Genomic DNA, 21,411 nt, shown 5'->3' with positions numbered 1-21,411 from the left:
TAGACATAGATACAGACTCACAGGCACCCTCATGTAGCAGTGTCATAACTTGTACTTACACACACTTACAACATTCACACATAAAAATTGATCTATTCAGAGCTACACATAGACCTGTAGACAGCCATACACACATGCATGCAAACACATATACACAGACATATGCAGATGCACACTTATAGTGCACATACAGATACACACAGACACAGACACACACAACATATACAGACACAAATACACAGAATTATACACAAATGGCTACGCTTACACAGAAAAAGACATACAGATACACAGATATATAAACAGATATAAACATGCACACAGATACCACAGACATACACAAAGGCACACACATGCAGTCACACAGAACAGACAGATACAGACAGAATCAGACACACAGACATATCTAGACACACATGAACGCACACAGACAAACAGACATACAGAGACACACAGACACACACTACACTGGTTTGTGTGTGTCTGTGTGTAAATACATACAGAGACACATAAGTATGTGTACAGACAGTAAAGACATATACACAGATAAACACTCAGGCACAGATAGACATTCAGAGACGCACCTGTGGGCACACAAACATACACAGACACACATATATACACAGATACAGAAACAAACATGCACATATACAGCAGACATATACATGCAGATTTAGACATACACAAACAACACAACAGATACACATGTGCACCCACTGACACAGGGAGGCACACACAAACACAAAAGCACGCAAACATATACATAGACATAGAGACACACAAGATATATACATAGACACACAACAGACATGCACAGAGACACATGAACAGTACACAAAACATTCACATGCAGATATATACACACATTCATAAATACTACACAGATTTACAGACATAGAACCAGAGACTCACATACACAGTCATGCCCTTGCGTACACACAGACACATACAGAGACACATACATGCTCACAGACACATGCAGATAGAGGCACACAGAAATATACACACACCACACATGTACACACGGAGACACAGACACATGTGCACAAAAACACAGAGATGACGGACAAACTTACATACACACACATACAGATACACACACAACATACTTGCAGAAAATGTACAAAAGCAAAGACAGACATACACTGACTGACACTGATGCATATATGACATAGACATACAGAGACACAGACATATAAAGACACATGCACACAGATATACACACAGACATATACACCGGCACACATAGACACATAGACATATACACAGATACACATGCATGCACACACAGACATATACACAGATACAGAGACACAAACACACATAGACTCAGAGACAGATGCATACACATAGACACAGACATATACATAGCCACACACAGACATTCACACATACACAAACATACTGATACAGACATTTACACAAAAGTACACATACACAGGCATACAAAAACAGGGACATAAACAGATGAAAACACGCATGCACACTTATGCACATATTTATGCACACAGATACCTGTATACAAGACACACACCCAAGTGCATATAGTGAGACATACACAGGCATATCCACAGACACAAATACAGTCATATACAGAGACACACAGATATTTGTATAGACATACAGACGATGAACAGACATACTGATACATATACAGACATACAGACAGATACAAACACAGATATATACAAAACGAGACAGACTGTCACACGTAACAGACATACATACAGAATAAATACACAGACATATACACAACATACTTTTGTGCAGACCACTGTCAGAGACACACAGATATATACTAAGACATACAGCACACACGTGCACAGACACATGAACACACACAGAAACACAGACATATACTCACATGCAGATATATATATACAAAGGCACACAGACATCTATACACAGAGACCCACACGGACATACAGAGACACAGTTCACACACAAGCACACACCTAGACATCCACAGACAAACATATAAACATAGACACACACTAGACATATACCCAGACACACCCAATGCATGCACAGATAGACACACAAAGACTTACATAAAGACACACACATGCACAGAGATAGACAGACTCACGCAGACATACACAGATACACTCCCACATTCAGCACAGTTACAACATGAAACTATACACAGGCTTAAAACATGCACACAGAGATAGAAAATTGATATGCACAGAGACTTATAGACAGCCACACACAGATGTGCCAGACACATATAGACACATGTGGACACACTTAGACACAGATACACACATATAGACATATACACAAACACATACACAGAATTATACACAGATGCATACATTCATGCACAAAAAGACATACTGATAAACACAGATATACAAAGACACACACAACCATGCACACAGACACAATAGATGTATGCAGAGACACACATAGCCACACACAGATATATATGCACGGACATATACAGAGACATATGCAGATACACAGAACAGAAATATACACACAGAATCAGATACAGAGACATATATCCAGATACGCATGTGCACACACTGACAGAGACACCGAGACACATACAGAGAGACGTACAGAAAAACAGACACAGACAGACATATACACAGAAACCCAGAGACAGATACTCTATACTTAGCCACATGGACACATAGAAATACACACATGCACACAGACAGACAATAAGGACATGTTCACAGGCATACACAGACATATTTGTATGTCTTTTTGTGCAAGTCTGTATGTCTGTGTGTCTTTTTGTGCATAAGTGTATGCATCCATGTATAATTCTATCACACACAGACACACATGGCATATGCATAGAGTCAACCACATGAACCTCCACAGAGACATCAAGAGCACAGTTTACATTTAGACATATACTTCGAAACACAGACACAGAGACATATACACACAGATATATAAACACACAGATGCATAAAATTCACACGTAACAGACATACATACAGAATAAATACACAGACATATACACAACATACTTTTGTGCAGACCACTGTCAGAGACAGACAGATATATACTAAGACATACAGCACACACGTGCACAGACACATGAACACACACAGAAACACAACATATACTCACATGCAGATATATATATATATATATATACAAATACACACATGCATTAAACAGATGTGCAGACACATACACAGTGACATACACATATACAGACAGACTTTTGTGCACACACAGACATACAGACGTATACAGAGACAAACATGCACACAAATGGATATATACATACAGATACAGACATATATACACAACACACATGCACATATACACAGGCACACATATGTACACAGACATACACAGAATACACAGACTTACACACAGACACACATGCACACAGGTGTATTTAGACACAGTATACATGCAAACACAAGACATATACACTGACATAGATGCACACCAACGCAGACACCCACATGCATACGGAGACCTATATAAGGACACATACACACAGATACAAGTATGCAGACATTTATAGACATTTACACTGACACAAGTGTGCACACAGGTACACGCAGACATATACTTAGACACACATACCATTTACATAGACACGTGCACACACAAACATACTGGCTCACAGACACATACAAAAACACACAGAGACACACAGATATACAAACCCAGAGACGTAAGCACAGGTGAACAGATGTGCACACACAGACACAGAGAGATGGTCATATACAGACCCACAGAAACACATACACACATAGACATACAGACAGATGAACACACACAAAGATACAGACATGGACATCTCGACACAAACACAGACATAAACACAGGTATACACAGACATACACAGAGACACAGACACAGTGCACACACAAGCACAAATAAACCAAATATACGTAAATAGATACATAGACACAGACATATGCACATGCAGAGACATACACAAACATACACAGACCCATACAGGTACACACACACGCACATACACAGACACTCAGAGACATATACAAAGAAATATAGAGACATGCACAGGCATCTACACAGACACAGATATGTACAGTCATACACTGATACACACAATGCACACAAGTAGACATACAGACACAGACATCCACAGACATAAACATCCACACAGATATACACCCAGGCACACTCATATACACAGAGACCACACATATGCACACACGGATATAAAGAGACAAGCAGACATTCACAGACAAACTCATTTATGCACACTCAGACATATACATGGACACATACCTACATGCACACACTGAGACACACATACAGACTTGTGTACAGAAACACACATGTACACATAAGACATATAGATTAACAAAGACACAGATATAGATACACAAATATACACAGACAACGGTTACACACACTTGTAAATAGGGACATACATGCACACACAGACATACACGTAGACACATGTGCAGATATGTGCAAACAGACATATACACATACACAAAAATATACACACAGACAAATACAGATATATACACAAAGACAGATACAGACTTATACAGAGACACAAACATTATACGCACATATATATAGAGATATATAAACACATGCAGATAAAATTTACACAGACACAACATGCATACAAAACACTTGTATGTACACACAGACATAAGCAGAGACACCAATATGCACACAGACACGCACATACACCAACACATATGCTCACACAAACATACACATATTTATAGACACAGTTATATACAAATGCACATGGAGAAATCGATTTAAATACACAAAGACACCCAGGTAAATGCATGAACACATACACAAACATACAAACATATACACAAACTCATGCATATACATACACATAAGTCATATACACAGAAACACAACAGACATATACACAAGCACACATAGATGAACAGACATACACACAGAGAAACACATAGACATACACAGACACAGTGTCCACATAAGAACACAGACACACACAAATACACAGAAATAGACACACATAGAGCTATGCATAGACACACAGACACGTGCACTCACAAGACAAGCAAAGAAATATCACGAAAAACCTACAGAGACACAGATACACATGCACATGGACAGATACTCAGAGACATGTATGTAGATAGACACAGGTATATACAGACATAACTACCCACACACCCACATACAAAGACACAGAAACAGACTTATACACTAACACATATATGCACGTGGAGATAGGCATATACAGAGGCATGCAGATATTACACTGATATACTCAGATACACACAGACACACATGCATACACGACACACAGATATACACAAAAACCTCTGCACAGACATTTTGAGCAGGCACCGGTAACATCTCTCATTGTGAGACTTATTGTTACTCTTTTTGGCATATCCAATACACCAAATACACCAGGAGTAGCTTGCCAGGCTCTGCCATGTGGCGTGATACTCTTGGTAGCTTGCTGGGCTCTCTGAGAGGGGCGAAGGAATTGAACACGGGTCTGCCGCATGAAAGGTGAATGCCCTACCGCTGTGCTATCGTTCCAGCCCCGGCACAGACATAAACATATACACATACACATTTGCACACACGGACACACAAGGCACATACATAAACACCCACATGCACACACAGATGTATACACAGACACATATGGACACATACATAGACACAGACAGTCACACACTTGGCGCCACACTCAGTCACACACAAACACACAGACATGCACAAAGACACAGACATATATAGAGGAACACCCCAAATAGAACAAATAGATATGTACACAGACATACAGAGATATAAACACAGGCACATATGGTCATATACATAGACACACAGTCACACACACATGCGGTATAATGTATACACAGTCACACATGTATACACAGTCACACAGAGATATGCACACATGCATGCAGACATATTTACAGAAAACTATTGCAAACAGACACATGGACACACAGAGAAACACATATAGAAACACACATGTACACATATACATACAGACACATACACATATATACAGGTAATATATATATATATATATACACGGGCTCTTGATGCACACAGACACAAACACACATGCATACACAAACAGACTCACACAAGCACACATGTACACAGAGATATACAATAACACATACTGAGGTGTATACACACTCACACACAGACATATAAACAAGAGAGACTAGTCTGAATTTAGGTTTCATTTTGCAATCTTGCACATTGATTTTAAAGAATAATTTGCACATTTTAATATTATTAATATTCCAGTATTTTTGCGCACATGTGGTGGTGGTCAGGGCTTACTGTTGGCTCTGCTCAGGAGTCACTCTGGGAGAGGCGGGGGGCCTGGGGGTTATCGGGCATCGAACCTGGGTCCGTTGCATATAGGGCAGACAGATACCTTCCCTACTGTCCTGCAGCTCGGCCCTGGTCCGATCTATACACTTGACTGTGTCTTCTGAGCTGTTGGTAAGCTGCGTGCTGTGTCCCTTCCTCGCAGTGGGGTCTGTGTGCCAGAGTCTCCTTGCATTCTCCCCCGACTGCCGGCTCACTCATGCCAGAGTGTTGAGAAAAGAGGCAGCTGTTTTCCTGTCACAGGAGCCACCGTCCTTTAGGTCTCCTGAAGGAATCTTTCTCCTCCTGCCTTGACTCAAGGGGTAGGTAGAAACGTCTCTTTTTTCCTCAAGAGATGGATACACGGAAATACATAGACATAGACACATGCACACTAATGAAGACACAGACATCACTGTCATCACTGTCATCCGTTACTCATTGATTTGCTCGAGCGGGCAGCAGTAATTTTTCCATGGTGAGAATTGTTGCTACTATTTTTAGCATATTGAATATGCCACGGGTAGTTTGCCAGGCTCTGCCGTGCAAGCAGGATTCTCTCGGTAGCTTGTCGGGCTCTCAGAGAGGGGCAGAGGAATCGAACCTGGGTCAGCTCCGTGCAAGGCAAATGCCCTGTCCGCAGTGCTATCGCTCCAACCCAAACACAGACATATCTGCAGAAACACAGGTACAAACACATGCACACACAGACATATATGGAACACATAGAAATATATGCACACATATGCATAGACACACACATGCATATACACAAACACAAAGTCACACACAAGTACACAATTAAATGTACACACATACATATAGATACACATCTACTCATACATACAGAGAAATATACAAACACATGTGTGCACACAAAGAGACATATACAGACACAAGCACATGCTCACATAGACATACACATATACTCAGATACAAATGGGACACACATGCACACACAGATATATACAGTCACATACAGACATGAAGTCACACACAGTTACATATGTACACAATGAAATAACTATATACTGACATACGTGGGTAGACACATATATAGACAGACACACAGACATGTATGCACATACAATGACAGGCATATACAGCATGCATAGGTAGACACACATGAGCACACACAGACATATACACAGATACACACAGACATACATATATGCTTACACATAGACATACATATACACAGCAATATACACACAGAGACATACATAGATACACATATATATTCAAACATAGATAAACGTATACACAGAAGCAGAGACATGCAAACGTGGTCACACAGACACAAAAGAAATATACATACATATAGTTTCTCACATATGCAGAAACACATGCGAACACAGACACACTCAGACATAATACACGGACAATCAGAGCACACAGTTATATATAAGACACACATGCACACAAATAAACAGACATATGCACACTCAACACAGACATACACAGATACAAAATACAAATACATGTACAACAGACATCTGGAGACAGTACACACATGTAAACACAAATGCACATTTACAAATAGATAACCGACATATACCACACACAGAAACATACACACAGAGAAACACAGATACATATGTTCGAAGATACACAAATGCACACACAGACATATTCAGAGACACACATGTGTACACTGACATAAACGAACATACACAAACATGCACACATAGACATATGTGTACACAGTCACATTTATACAAACATACATACACAAAAAGGAATACAGAGACACATATACACACAGCCATATACACAGACCACCATATGGCACACATATACAGATGTGTACACAAGACAGCAAATATTTACACACTGAGAAATAGAGACAAAAATATACAAACATACACACAGTGACATACACATAAACACATTGTCACTGTCACTATCATCCTGTTGCTCATCGCTTTGTTCGAGCGCGCACCAGTAACATCTCTCACTGTGGGACTTATTGTTACTGTTTTGGCATATAGAATATGCCATGGGTAGCTTGCGAGGCTCTGCCATGCGGACGCAATACTCTCAGTAGCTTTCTGGGCTCTCTGAGAGGGACGGATGAATCGAACATGGGTCGGCCGCATGAAAGGCGAGCGCCCTACTGCTGGACTATTACTCTAGCCCACACATACACCAAGATACATAATCATATACCAACACATGCACAAAACTGACCACAAAGAGAGACAGACATGTACACAGAGACACACCCAAATATACAGATACACACCCACATGCAAACACACACAGACATACATGTTGATACACAGAGACACACAGAGACATACACAGAGATGTACAGAGATATGTACCCAGAGACACAGACATGCACACACAGAGACGCATATAAACACAGAGTAAGGCACACAGATATAAATACAGACAAGTGCATACACAAACATTTACACATGGAGACACATAGAGATACATAAACACACATACAGTTGTACACACAGACCCACATACCCACACAAAACTGACATACACAAACATATACACAAACATGCACACACAGATACAGACATGCACAAAGAGTCACACGGACATATACACAGAGACATACCAACATGTAAACCCACATATAAAACAGATATACAGACTCACACGTGGGCACACTTAGACACACATATAAATATACACAGAGAAACACACAGAAACAGACATATATAACAAAATATGCACACACAGACACAGATATAGACAGACACAATCACAGTGCACACAGACATATATACAGACACACATAAACAGAGATACAGATATGTATGTATATACAATCAAAAGACACACTGACACACACTCAGTCACACACATCTGCCCCATATATGCATACACAGTGTTATTTATAGACACACAGGCATGTGCACATACACATAGTCATGTATACAGACACACATCCACACACAGGCAAGACATATACACAAACACAAACAGAAAAATGCATAGACACACAGAAATGTATACATTGACACATATTTTCACACACACATGAACACACAAACATACACAGAAATATAGACAGACATATAGATATATTAACAGACACAGCCAAATGCATAGAGCGACACAGACTTACATAGACACACGCATATTTGCACACTGACATTACACACGTATACAGAGTCACATAGATACCACACAAACAGCACATCATATATGCAGAAACATGCAATATGTACACAGATACATACATGGATACATGGCAACACAACATATACTTATAGACATATGCATAGACACATAGACAAATGCACAGAGAGATATATACATAGACATATGCACACAGACATTTACACAGACACAATGCAGAGAGATATGGACACACTTATACACTCAGATGCACTCACAGACACACACATGAACACATAGACATACAGAAACACAGATTGAGACAGAAATAGACACAGACACAGACACATACACAGTACATGTGCACACAGGAATAGAGACAGACACATAGACACACACTTGCACACACATGGAAACATAGACACGTATACACACAACACAGACTTATGTAGAGACACAAAGGTATATGCATAGTCATACAGACACAATAACACATAGACACACACATACACAGGCATAAACAGAGACTTAGGCAGACATATACACAGAAACAAACTGAAATACAGACACAACAAGGACATACAACATAGACATATACACATGTACACATATATGCACAGACTCAGATGCACACACAGAAATATAAACAGACTCACATACCCACATGTACACACAGACAAAGCAACATATACAGAGATACACATGTATACACATACAAAAATAGAACACACATAGACATAAAGACACATGCACATTGACATATACACAGACACACAGATACACACAGAAAAACACATATACATAAAAACACATGCATTCACATACATGTACACAGACATTTACAAAGAAAAAACATACACACGTGCAACACACCAGACAACAGACATATACACAGACACACATGCAGACACACATGTTCACGCAGACATAAACTTACACAGACATAAACCCAGACATCTTCAATAGAGACACAGAGATACATGCACACCGAGGGTCTAACATACAAATACACACTGGCATATACACTGACATAAACCCACATATACACACACAGATACACAGAGATGCACAAACAATAGACATACACATACAGACTGAAAGACGCATAGACATACACACGTGCTGACCCACAGAAACACAAGAGACACACATACATAGAAGTACAGAACAATGCACAAATGCAGACATATGCAAAGTCACACAGGCACACATGAGTATACAGAACATACAAATGCAAAAACACACATGTGTACACTTGTACACACATTCACACAGATACAACATGCGCAAAGTTAAATGAATACAGGTATACACACAAAGACATATAGACAAATACAGGCATATATGCACACACCCATATTTACACAGATTCACACTGATATATACAGATACATGCATGTACCAACAGACACACACAGATGTAGACACATAGAGAAACGAACAGTGACAGAGACAGACACACATATATACATACAAACACAGGTGCACCCACAGACATGCAAAGACATATACACAGACACATGCATATGTACAGACAGAGAAGAAATATGTACAGACACACAGAGACTCAGATAGGCAGAGACATGTAGACAGAGACATATACATACACAAATGCACACATATATGTAGACATAATTCAGACACATGCATATACATATAAACAAACTCCCTGACATACGGAGACACACGCACACACGTACACTTGCAGAGACATATACACACAGTGTGCACACACATGAACATAAAGACACAGACATAAAGACACAAAAATGCACAATGATAGAGACAGACCTACACAGTCACACACATGCACACACAGACATATACAAAGACACACAGTGATACCCAGATATACACACAAAGTCACACACCCAGTTCATACACAAATACACATACATATACACAGAAAGACATATACACAGAAAGACACAGACATACACTTACCACAGAGACTCACAGACCAGACCCACATGCACACACATAAATTCAACACAGACATACACAGATGCACATACCTGTGCAGTGACAGACACATACAGAGACCTACACCCACATGCAGACATAGATTCATACACTTACACACATTCACACATAGACATATATATACAGACATGCACATAGATATTCATATACACACAAAGACAAACGCATACACAGAGAATGTAAAGACATACACAGACACTCAGACATAGAGATAGACACACAAAACAGGTGCACAGACATATACACAGGTAGAGGCACACACCAGCATAAGATGCACACACAGATACACTTGTACACACAGACATATACACCAGAGACATATATACATAGACATAGATATAACACACGCACATGAAGAGTTACAGTCATATCTACAGGATGCATACACATGCACACACAGATATATACATAGACATATATCAGACATATAGACAGGTACATAATTATACGCTGACAGATAAATATACACAAACACAAACATGCATACACAGACACAGACATACAGAGATTCAGACATAAACTCATACCCACATGCACACAAAACACATGTATACAGACTCACACACATGTGCACAGACAAATATACAGACACGTGGACACACAAAATGAACACAGACACATGCAAGACATTAAAGTACACAGGTGCACACACATATATAGAGGCAATCACAGATACACAGATGAATATACCAACACACACAAACAAGGACACACATACCCAAATCATAAACATGCACACAAAATGGACACACACAGACATATACACAGACATACATCCACATGCACACACAGACATATGTGATGTATAGAGACTCACATGTACATAAAAACACACATGTGTATTCAGTTACCCACATGGACACAGAGATGCACTCACATGCACACACATACGCATGTATACACATACACAAAGCTCAGGCTACATGCACAAAGACACACATATACACAGATTTACACTGACATGCATACAGAGACACACATGCACTATTAGAGACACAGAAACATAAACACACTTGCACACACAAATGACAGACAACACACACAGACACAAACACACAATGACACACACAAGCAGCTATAGACAGACATATGCACATATCCAGACATATATAAAGACGCACAGAGACTCACAGGTATATAGACACAGAAACACAATGATAAACAACCAGATATACATATAGATGCACTGCTAATCATACAGACACATACACATGCACACACACTGAGACACACAGACATATACATAGAAACACAGCTATGTGGACACACAAACACAGATATAGATGCAGAGATAGACATAGCAGATATACATAGAAATGCAAAGATGCATAGATATAAACACAGACACTCATGCACACAGACCCACGCAGACATATACACATACCTACAATCATCACCCACATATACACACACATGCGCAGAAAACTGAATTGTGCACACATAGACTCAGACATGCAGACATATATAGACACATGAAAGTACATAGAGACTCATACATATAGACACACTTAATTTGTACATACATATACACATATAAACACAGACATACACAGACACACTTACATGCATGCACACTCAAGCACATACAGACACAGGCATATATCCAGACAAAAACACAGATATATTCATAGACACATACACACTAGCATACACACAGATAAATATATACACAAACATACAAAGAGACTCACACAGACATATACATACACACATGCACACAGCTACAACTGTACATATATACAGACATGTGCACAGAACGAACATGGACACACAGATGCATACACATAGACACAAACACAAATACATTGATATGTAGACATACACAGATATACATGCTAACTCACATTTATACACACTAACTCGTACACAAACATGGATACACACATACACACAAACAACTAGTATACACATAGACACATGCACACAAACTCATGTACACTAACACATACAGATATACGCACAGAAGTACGGAAGCAAACAGATATGTCCACAGACAGGCATATTCAGACATATGCATACACAGACGTGCACACTAGAACAGACACAGCATATACACAAACACAGATATATGTATGGACACATGCATACAGAGAGCAACACACATATGCATAAACACACCTTATGCTCACACATACATATACATGTACACACAGACATACACAATATACATACACACAATATACGTAAACACATATACATAGAAACGTATGCAAGTGACATACATATATATACAAAGATACACAGGTACACAGGCACATACATATATGCAGACACATTCACACTCAAAAACACACAATTATACAGACACAGTAGATGTACATAGACACACGTGCACACAGAGACACACAGAATGACACAAATACACAGGCATATACACAGACACTTTTTTCCAAACAGACATACACAAAAAATGCATAGGTACATAACATGCACTCACAGACACACAGATGTATACATAGTCACAAAACACAGCTACATATGTATAGCTATACATGCAAAAAGAGACATATTCAAGCACAAATGTACACATAATCTCACACAAACACAGACATATAAACCCATTTGTATAAACACATAAACGCATTAACATATACACATGTACACATGTGCACAAGCAAAAAATACACAGAAATGTACATAGAGACACAGAAATATACACTTACAGATAGACACACAAGTGCTCACACAGACATGCAGACACACATAGGTATTTACAGACAATGTACTACAAGAGGAAATGCATACACTGACACTGATGCATACATGACACAGACATACATAGAGACACAGATATAAAGACACACATGAACAAAGATACACACTCAAAGATATATACACAGACAAAAATACACAGTCACATAGACATATACACAGACACACATGCATGCATACACAGACATATACACAGATACAGAGACACAAACATATATATAAACTCAGAGACAGATGCATTCACTTAGACACATATACATACCCACAGACATTAACACATGCACACACAGATATACTGATACATATAGACATTTAAACAAAAGCACACAGACATACAATCATAGGGCATAAATTGATGAAAACTTACATATACACACTTATGCACAGAGACACACACCCAAATTCACATAGTGAGATATACTCAGATATATACACAGACACAAGCACAGAGACATATAGAGACACAGACACACAGATATTTGCATACACACAGATGCATGAATAGACACACAAATACATATGCAGATGTGAAGACATATAGACAGACACAGACACAGACATATATAGGAGACAGACACACAGAAACACACAGACATATACAAAGGCACACAAAGACAAAACAGACATATACACATAGAGGCCTCCACAGAAATACAGAGACACAGTTCACACACAATCACAGAGAAACACACAGAAATATACACAGACACAGGTATATGGATAGACACAGAGACATGCACGCACACACAAGCACACACCTAAACATACAAAAACAGACATATAGACAGACACAGAGACATATACACAGACACACCCAATGCATGCACACAAGCACACAGACTGTATAAAGACACACACATGCACACACAGAAATACAGACAGAGTCACACAGACATACTCAAACATGCAGCACAGTCACAACATGAAATTATACATGGGCTCAAAACATGCACACACAGCTACAAAATCGACATACACAGAGACATATAGGCAGCCACACACAGATGCACAAGACACATATACACAGACATACAGGCAGACACACTTATACACAGACACATAGATATATTTACAGACATATATACCCACTGAATTATACACAGATTCATACATTTATGCACAAAAAGACATACAGATAAACACAGATATGTACATAGAGACACACGCAACCATGCACACAGACACAACATATGTATGCAGAGACATACATAGCCACACACTAATATATACACAGACATATAGAGAGACACATGTAGATACATAGGGCAGAAATATACACAGACACAGAATCAGACACACACAAACATATATCCAGACACACAGACACACCCAGACACACAGATAGAGACACAGACATATACATAAATACACAGAGACAAACACTATATACTTAGATACATGCACACATAGAGATACATGCATTCACACTGACAACAAGGACATGTACACAGGCATGTCTATTATAGTTTCATGCATAAGTTGGTGTCTTTTTGTGTCTTTTGTGCATAAGTGTATGCATCTGTGTATAATTCTGTGTAGCACACAGAGACACACATGACATATACACTGTCAAACACATGCACTCCCACAGAGACATATGAAGAACACATTACATACAGATATATACGTAGAAACACACAGAGACATATACAGACACACACATACAAATACACAGACACATAAACATGCACATACAACAGACATACATAGAGAATAGACACACATATACATAACACATGTGTGCAACCACTGACAGACACACAGATAGATACTTTGGCGCACAACACACATGCGCAGCCACATGAACGCACATACAGAAACAGACACTCACATACAGATATATATATATATATATATATACATACATACAAATACATACCTTGCACACACAGACATACAGACACACAGACATATACACACACAAACACGCACAGAGACATACACAGACACACATATATGCTCGCAGAGACATGCAGATACAGAGACATATAAATATATACACACAGCACACACGTGCACACAGACATACACCGTGTACACACAGGCCTACACACAGACACAGATGCACACAGATGTATTTAGACATTGTACACGTGCAAACACAGACATATACAATGTGTACACAAAAATACATATGTCCACACAGACAAACATGCCCACGGACATATATATTCAGAGACACAGGCATGCACACAGACATACACAAACTGAGATTCACACAAACATACACAGAAACATATTAACATGGTGAGCCAAAGACAACACAGAGATATGTGTAAAACACACACAAAAAAAGAAAAGGCGCGCAGGCGAGTGAGGCAAGCGAAGGAAGGAAGAAGGCCAAACTGGTTGCTCGATCAGTTTATTTCATGTCCATCTCCATTCTCCTCTGATTCTCCTCCTGCTTCTTTCTCCCCCATCCTACTTCATTCTCTCTCTCTCTGCCTCTCTCCCGGCTCTCGGTTTCTCTCTCGATCTGTGGATCTGGCCCCCGTGGATCTGGCCCCGTGGATCTGGCTCCGTGGATCTGCCCCGATGGATCTGGCCCCGTGGATCTGGCCCCCCTGGATCTGGCCCCCGTGGATCTTGCTCTGTGGATCTGCCCACAACCCACTCTTCCAGCCTAGTTAAATCTACACAGCATGAGGGGGTTGGGGCATACACATAGGTGTGGTCAGCAATAGGATAAGGTTCTTTTCCCTCAGGGGATGCTTCTCCTAGGACTTAATTCTCTTTCAGCAGGAGGATCCACCCAAGGGCGGAGTCCCATGAATGTGTTTCTCTTCTCCTCAGCCAGCAAACATATAAGAATTCATAATATTAATTATTTTGCATGGACACAATAAGAGATGCATTAAAGCTTATAGAATTGCTCTCCTAGGGCCATCTCAATCTCAGACTACAGTGCTCAGGCCAGATCAGTCTTTCCTATCCCTGGCAGGGTCCCAGTCTCATAATTACTATTGGATCATGACAGCATTTGTCTATGACCAAGCTCTTAACTTATAGTTAAGAATTAGGCACTTTGGCCAGGCCCATCTCGATGCCAGGGTAGCACATAACTCACCGCTTGCCCTGGATCCTTCCCGTCCCACGTCGGGGACCCTACTTTGGGGTGCTAGGAACTGAGGGCAACTGAGGCTTAAGTGGAGAAAGCAGATGCCCAGAAGGGAATAATATTCGAGGCCAATTAAGTCTTAAGTTATAAGAACATAATATTGTCTTCTTGTGTCTATACAAAAAAGACATAGCTTTAAAGTAAATTATTCAAAAGGCATAAAGAGGAGAGAAAGGCAATGTTATAATATTCAGTGTCCTAGGAAGTTCTGACCTTACCAATTAACAGAGTTTGATTAAGGGAAGAGCAGATAAACTGGTAGAATTGGTTACAGATAAACAAAGGAATGGGAGTGACTCTGGAGCACTTTGATGGGTGTGACTGATAAACCTAAGCTCCTAGTGGCAAGGGGGAAAGGACAAACCAATGATATCCAACAGAGATATACACAGACTCACTTGTTGGCATACACAGACATATATAGATATATACACACAGAGACACACAGAAACACACCGACTCATACACTGACACATGCACAACAAACTCAGATAAAGACAGACATATACACCAAGATACACATAAACAGATATACAGATATGTGAATAGACACAATCACAAGACACACTGATAGAAGCACACCCAGTCACACACATGTGCCACACATATACATAGTCATTTGTAGACACACAGATGTTCCTGTGGACATGTATGCAGAGAACATACATGAAACACAGGCAGAGAGAAACATAAGTCATACACAAACACAAAGACAAGGAAATATACAGATAGACACGAACATATGCACTGACACACACGTTGGCACAGACACATGAACACACAAACATACACAGAAATATAGACATACACATAAATATATAAACAGATACACAGCGAAATGCAAAGAGTGACACTTGAGATAAAGAGATACAAACGTATACACACAGATACCAAACGACATATGTATGCAGAAACACACATTTACATGGACACAAACATGCACACATGGAAACAACATATATAGACACATGCATAGATACACAGATATATATACATAGACACGTAGACACACATAGACATAAACATAGACACATTGTTGCACACGCATGCATGCGGACAGATATTTTCACAGACACATACAAGCACACAGACTTACAAATGCACACACAGACATATGGAAACACAGTCATATAGATCGACAGAGATAAACAGCATATACACATACACATACGTGTGCATATGCAGAGACATACACAGACATACGCTTGCATACATACATGAAGCCAGACAGAAAGACATATATACAAGACACAGGAATTCACACAGACACAAAGGTGTATGCATAGTCACATAGACACAATAACACATAGACACATGCACAGACATGAACACACAGAGACTTTTGCAGACGTATACACAGACACAAACCAAAATGCAGATACAACAAAGAGATTTAACAGACATATACTCATATGCACACACATGCATAGACACACGATTGCAAACACAGAAATATAAGCACAGACTCATACAGACCCCCACGTGCACACAGACACACATCACTATATAGACACACACATTGACACACACATATAAACCTAGACACACAGAGACATACACAGACGGACACTAATTTGTATAATAGACATAATACAGATACATATATAGATAAACACATGCACACACAGACATGCACACAGAAAAAAACAGATAAACACGTGCAACACACCAGAAAACACAGACATATATACAGATACACACAGACATATACACAGACACACATGCACACACAGACATAAACTGACACAGACATAAACCCAGACATGCACAATAGAGATGCATAGATATATGAACACTGAGGGACAAATGTACAAATACACACAGGCAAATATACAGATATAATCCAACATGTATATACAGATGTACACACAGACATACACAACAGACACACAACAGTCATACATACACACAGAGTCAGACACAGACATATAGAGACACATGCCCAATCAGAGAAACAGACACAAAGATAACATATAGACACACAAAAATGCACACCGGCATATACAAAGACACAGATACACACAGGCACACATAGATATATACATACAAACACATATAAATGCAAAAACCACAGGCGCATGTGTACCTGCGTGCACACACATTCACACAGGCAGAACATGCTCAAAGATAAATGAACACAGATATATAGCTATACACACAAAGACATATAGCCACATAAAACTTAGACATATACACACAGATACATACCCACATAAACACAAAGCGATACACACTAACTTATAGACAGATACGTGCATGTACCAGCAGACACACAGATATAGACACACACAGAGAAATAGTGACATGTACAGAGACAGACATACACACAGAAACACACCTACACACAAGACACACAGACATACACAGAAACGCACATGCACAGATAGAAAAGAAATATGCACAGAGGCACACTCATTTATAGAAACATGGACACATATACAGAGATATAAACGTGGATGCTTACAAGTATATAAAGATACAATTTACACATGTACACACTAGTCTCAGACGTAGAGAGATAACCAGACATACATAGGCACACACACCCACAGACATTTACAAAGATACACATAGAGGAATAATCAGACATACACACAGTCACACACCTGATGCATACAGAGATACACATACATATACACAGAAAACATGCACACACAGACATACATGTACACACAGAACTCACAGACATAGACACAGCCACAGACCCATGTGCACACACATAGATACAACACAGACATATGCCGAGACAAACACATATATAAACACAGTCATAAGCAGAGACAGAGATATATACACAAACTCACAAATGTGCAGACACAGTCTCATACACATACCCACACCCACATGCAGAAACACATACATAGATATGCACACACACATTCATGCACACAGACACACATAGACATATGCACACCTATTTGCACACAGATACAGACATATAAATGCACACAAATATACACGTGCCCACACAGACACACAGAGAACATATATACGTACACAGACATAGATGCAACACACATGGAGCCGTTAGTCATATCTACAGAAACAAACAGAATGTGCATACACACTCACAGATATATACATAGACATCTAGAGACCCACACAGACATAGAGATACAGAATTATACAAAAACACAAGTATACATATACACAAACACAAATATATGCACTCACAAACACAGACATATAGAGTCTCAGACATATACACATGCCCACATGCACACAGACAAAACACATATGTATACACAGTCTCACACACAAGTGCACACATATAAGTACACAGATATATGGACACACAAAACTTTTAAACACATCGGTCGACACATATATACAAAAGCATGCACAGGTGATTGTGATTTTACTGACACACCTATACAAGGACACACACATATACCCAAACCATACACGGGCACATAAAATACAAACACATACAGACATACATCCACATGAACACATACACATATATTGACACAGTTATACACACGTAAGCACACAGATACACAGAAACCCACATGTAGAGACATAGACTAACATACACACATAAACTGAGATATGCACGTGTATATACAGCACAGACTATATAGACAAAGATACACAAATACACATATTCACACCTACATGCACACACAGACACACACGCACTCATACAGACACACATTTGCACGCACAAAGACAAAGTCACACACTTTCACACACCTGCACACACATAAATGACAGACAACACATATAGACACAAACATACGAGCCACATATACAGACATATATACAGACACATATGCACACACACAGACATATAAAAGATACAGAGACTCACAAATATATAGACACACCAACACAATGACAGACACACAGACATGCAGAAATAGATACAGTAGAGATATACACAGCTATATACACAGACACAAAAGCACACAGACATATACACATACATAAACAGAACACATGCTCACATATAACAAAAAACAGATTACAGACCCATAATGAACACATGCACATGGAGGCATATAAGCAGACACACAAACCTATAGACACAGACATAAACATAAGCCACACAGACATGTATATACAGAAATACACGCACACAGAGGTACACACAGACATATACAGACACAAATATATGCATACACAGACTCACAGATTCTCACAGACACATACATACAGCTATATACCCACATGCACACACAGACACAACACACATATACAGAGACTTACAC

The sequence above is a fragment of the Sorex araneus genome, chromosome X, assembly GCF_027595985.1.
Source record: "Sorex araneus isolate mSorAra2 chromosome X, mSorAra2.pri, whole genome shotgun sequence".
In the NCBI taxonomy this organism is placed as follows: Eukaryota; Metazoa; Chordata; class Mammalia; order Eulipotyphla; family Soricidae; genus Sorex; species Sorex araneus.
This window is presented reverse-complemented; position numbering follows the sequence as displayed.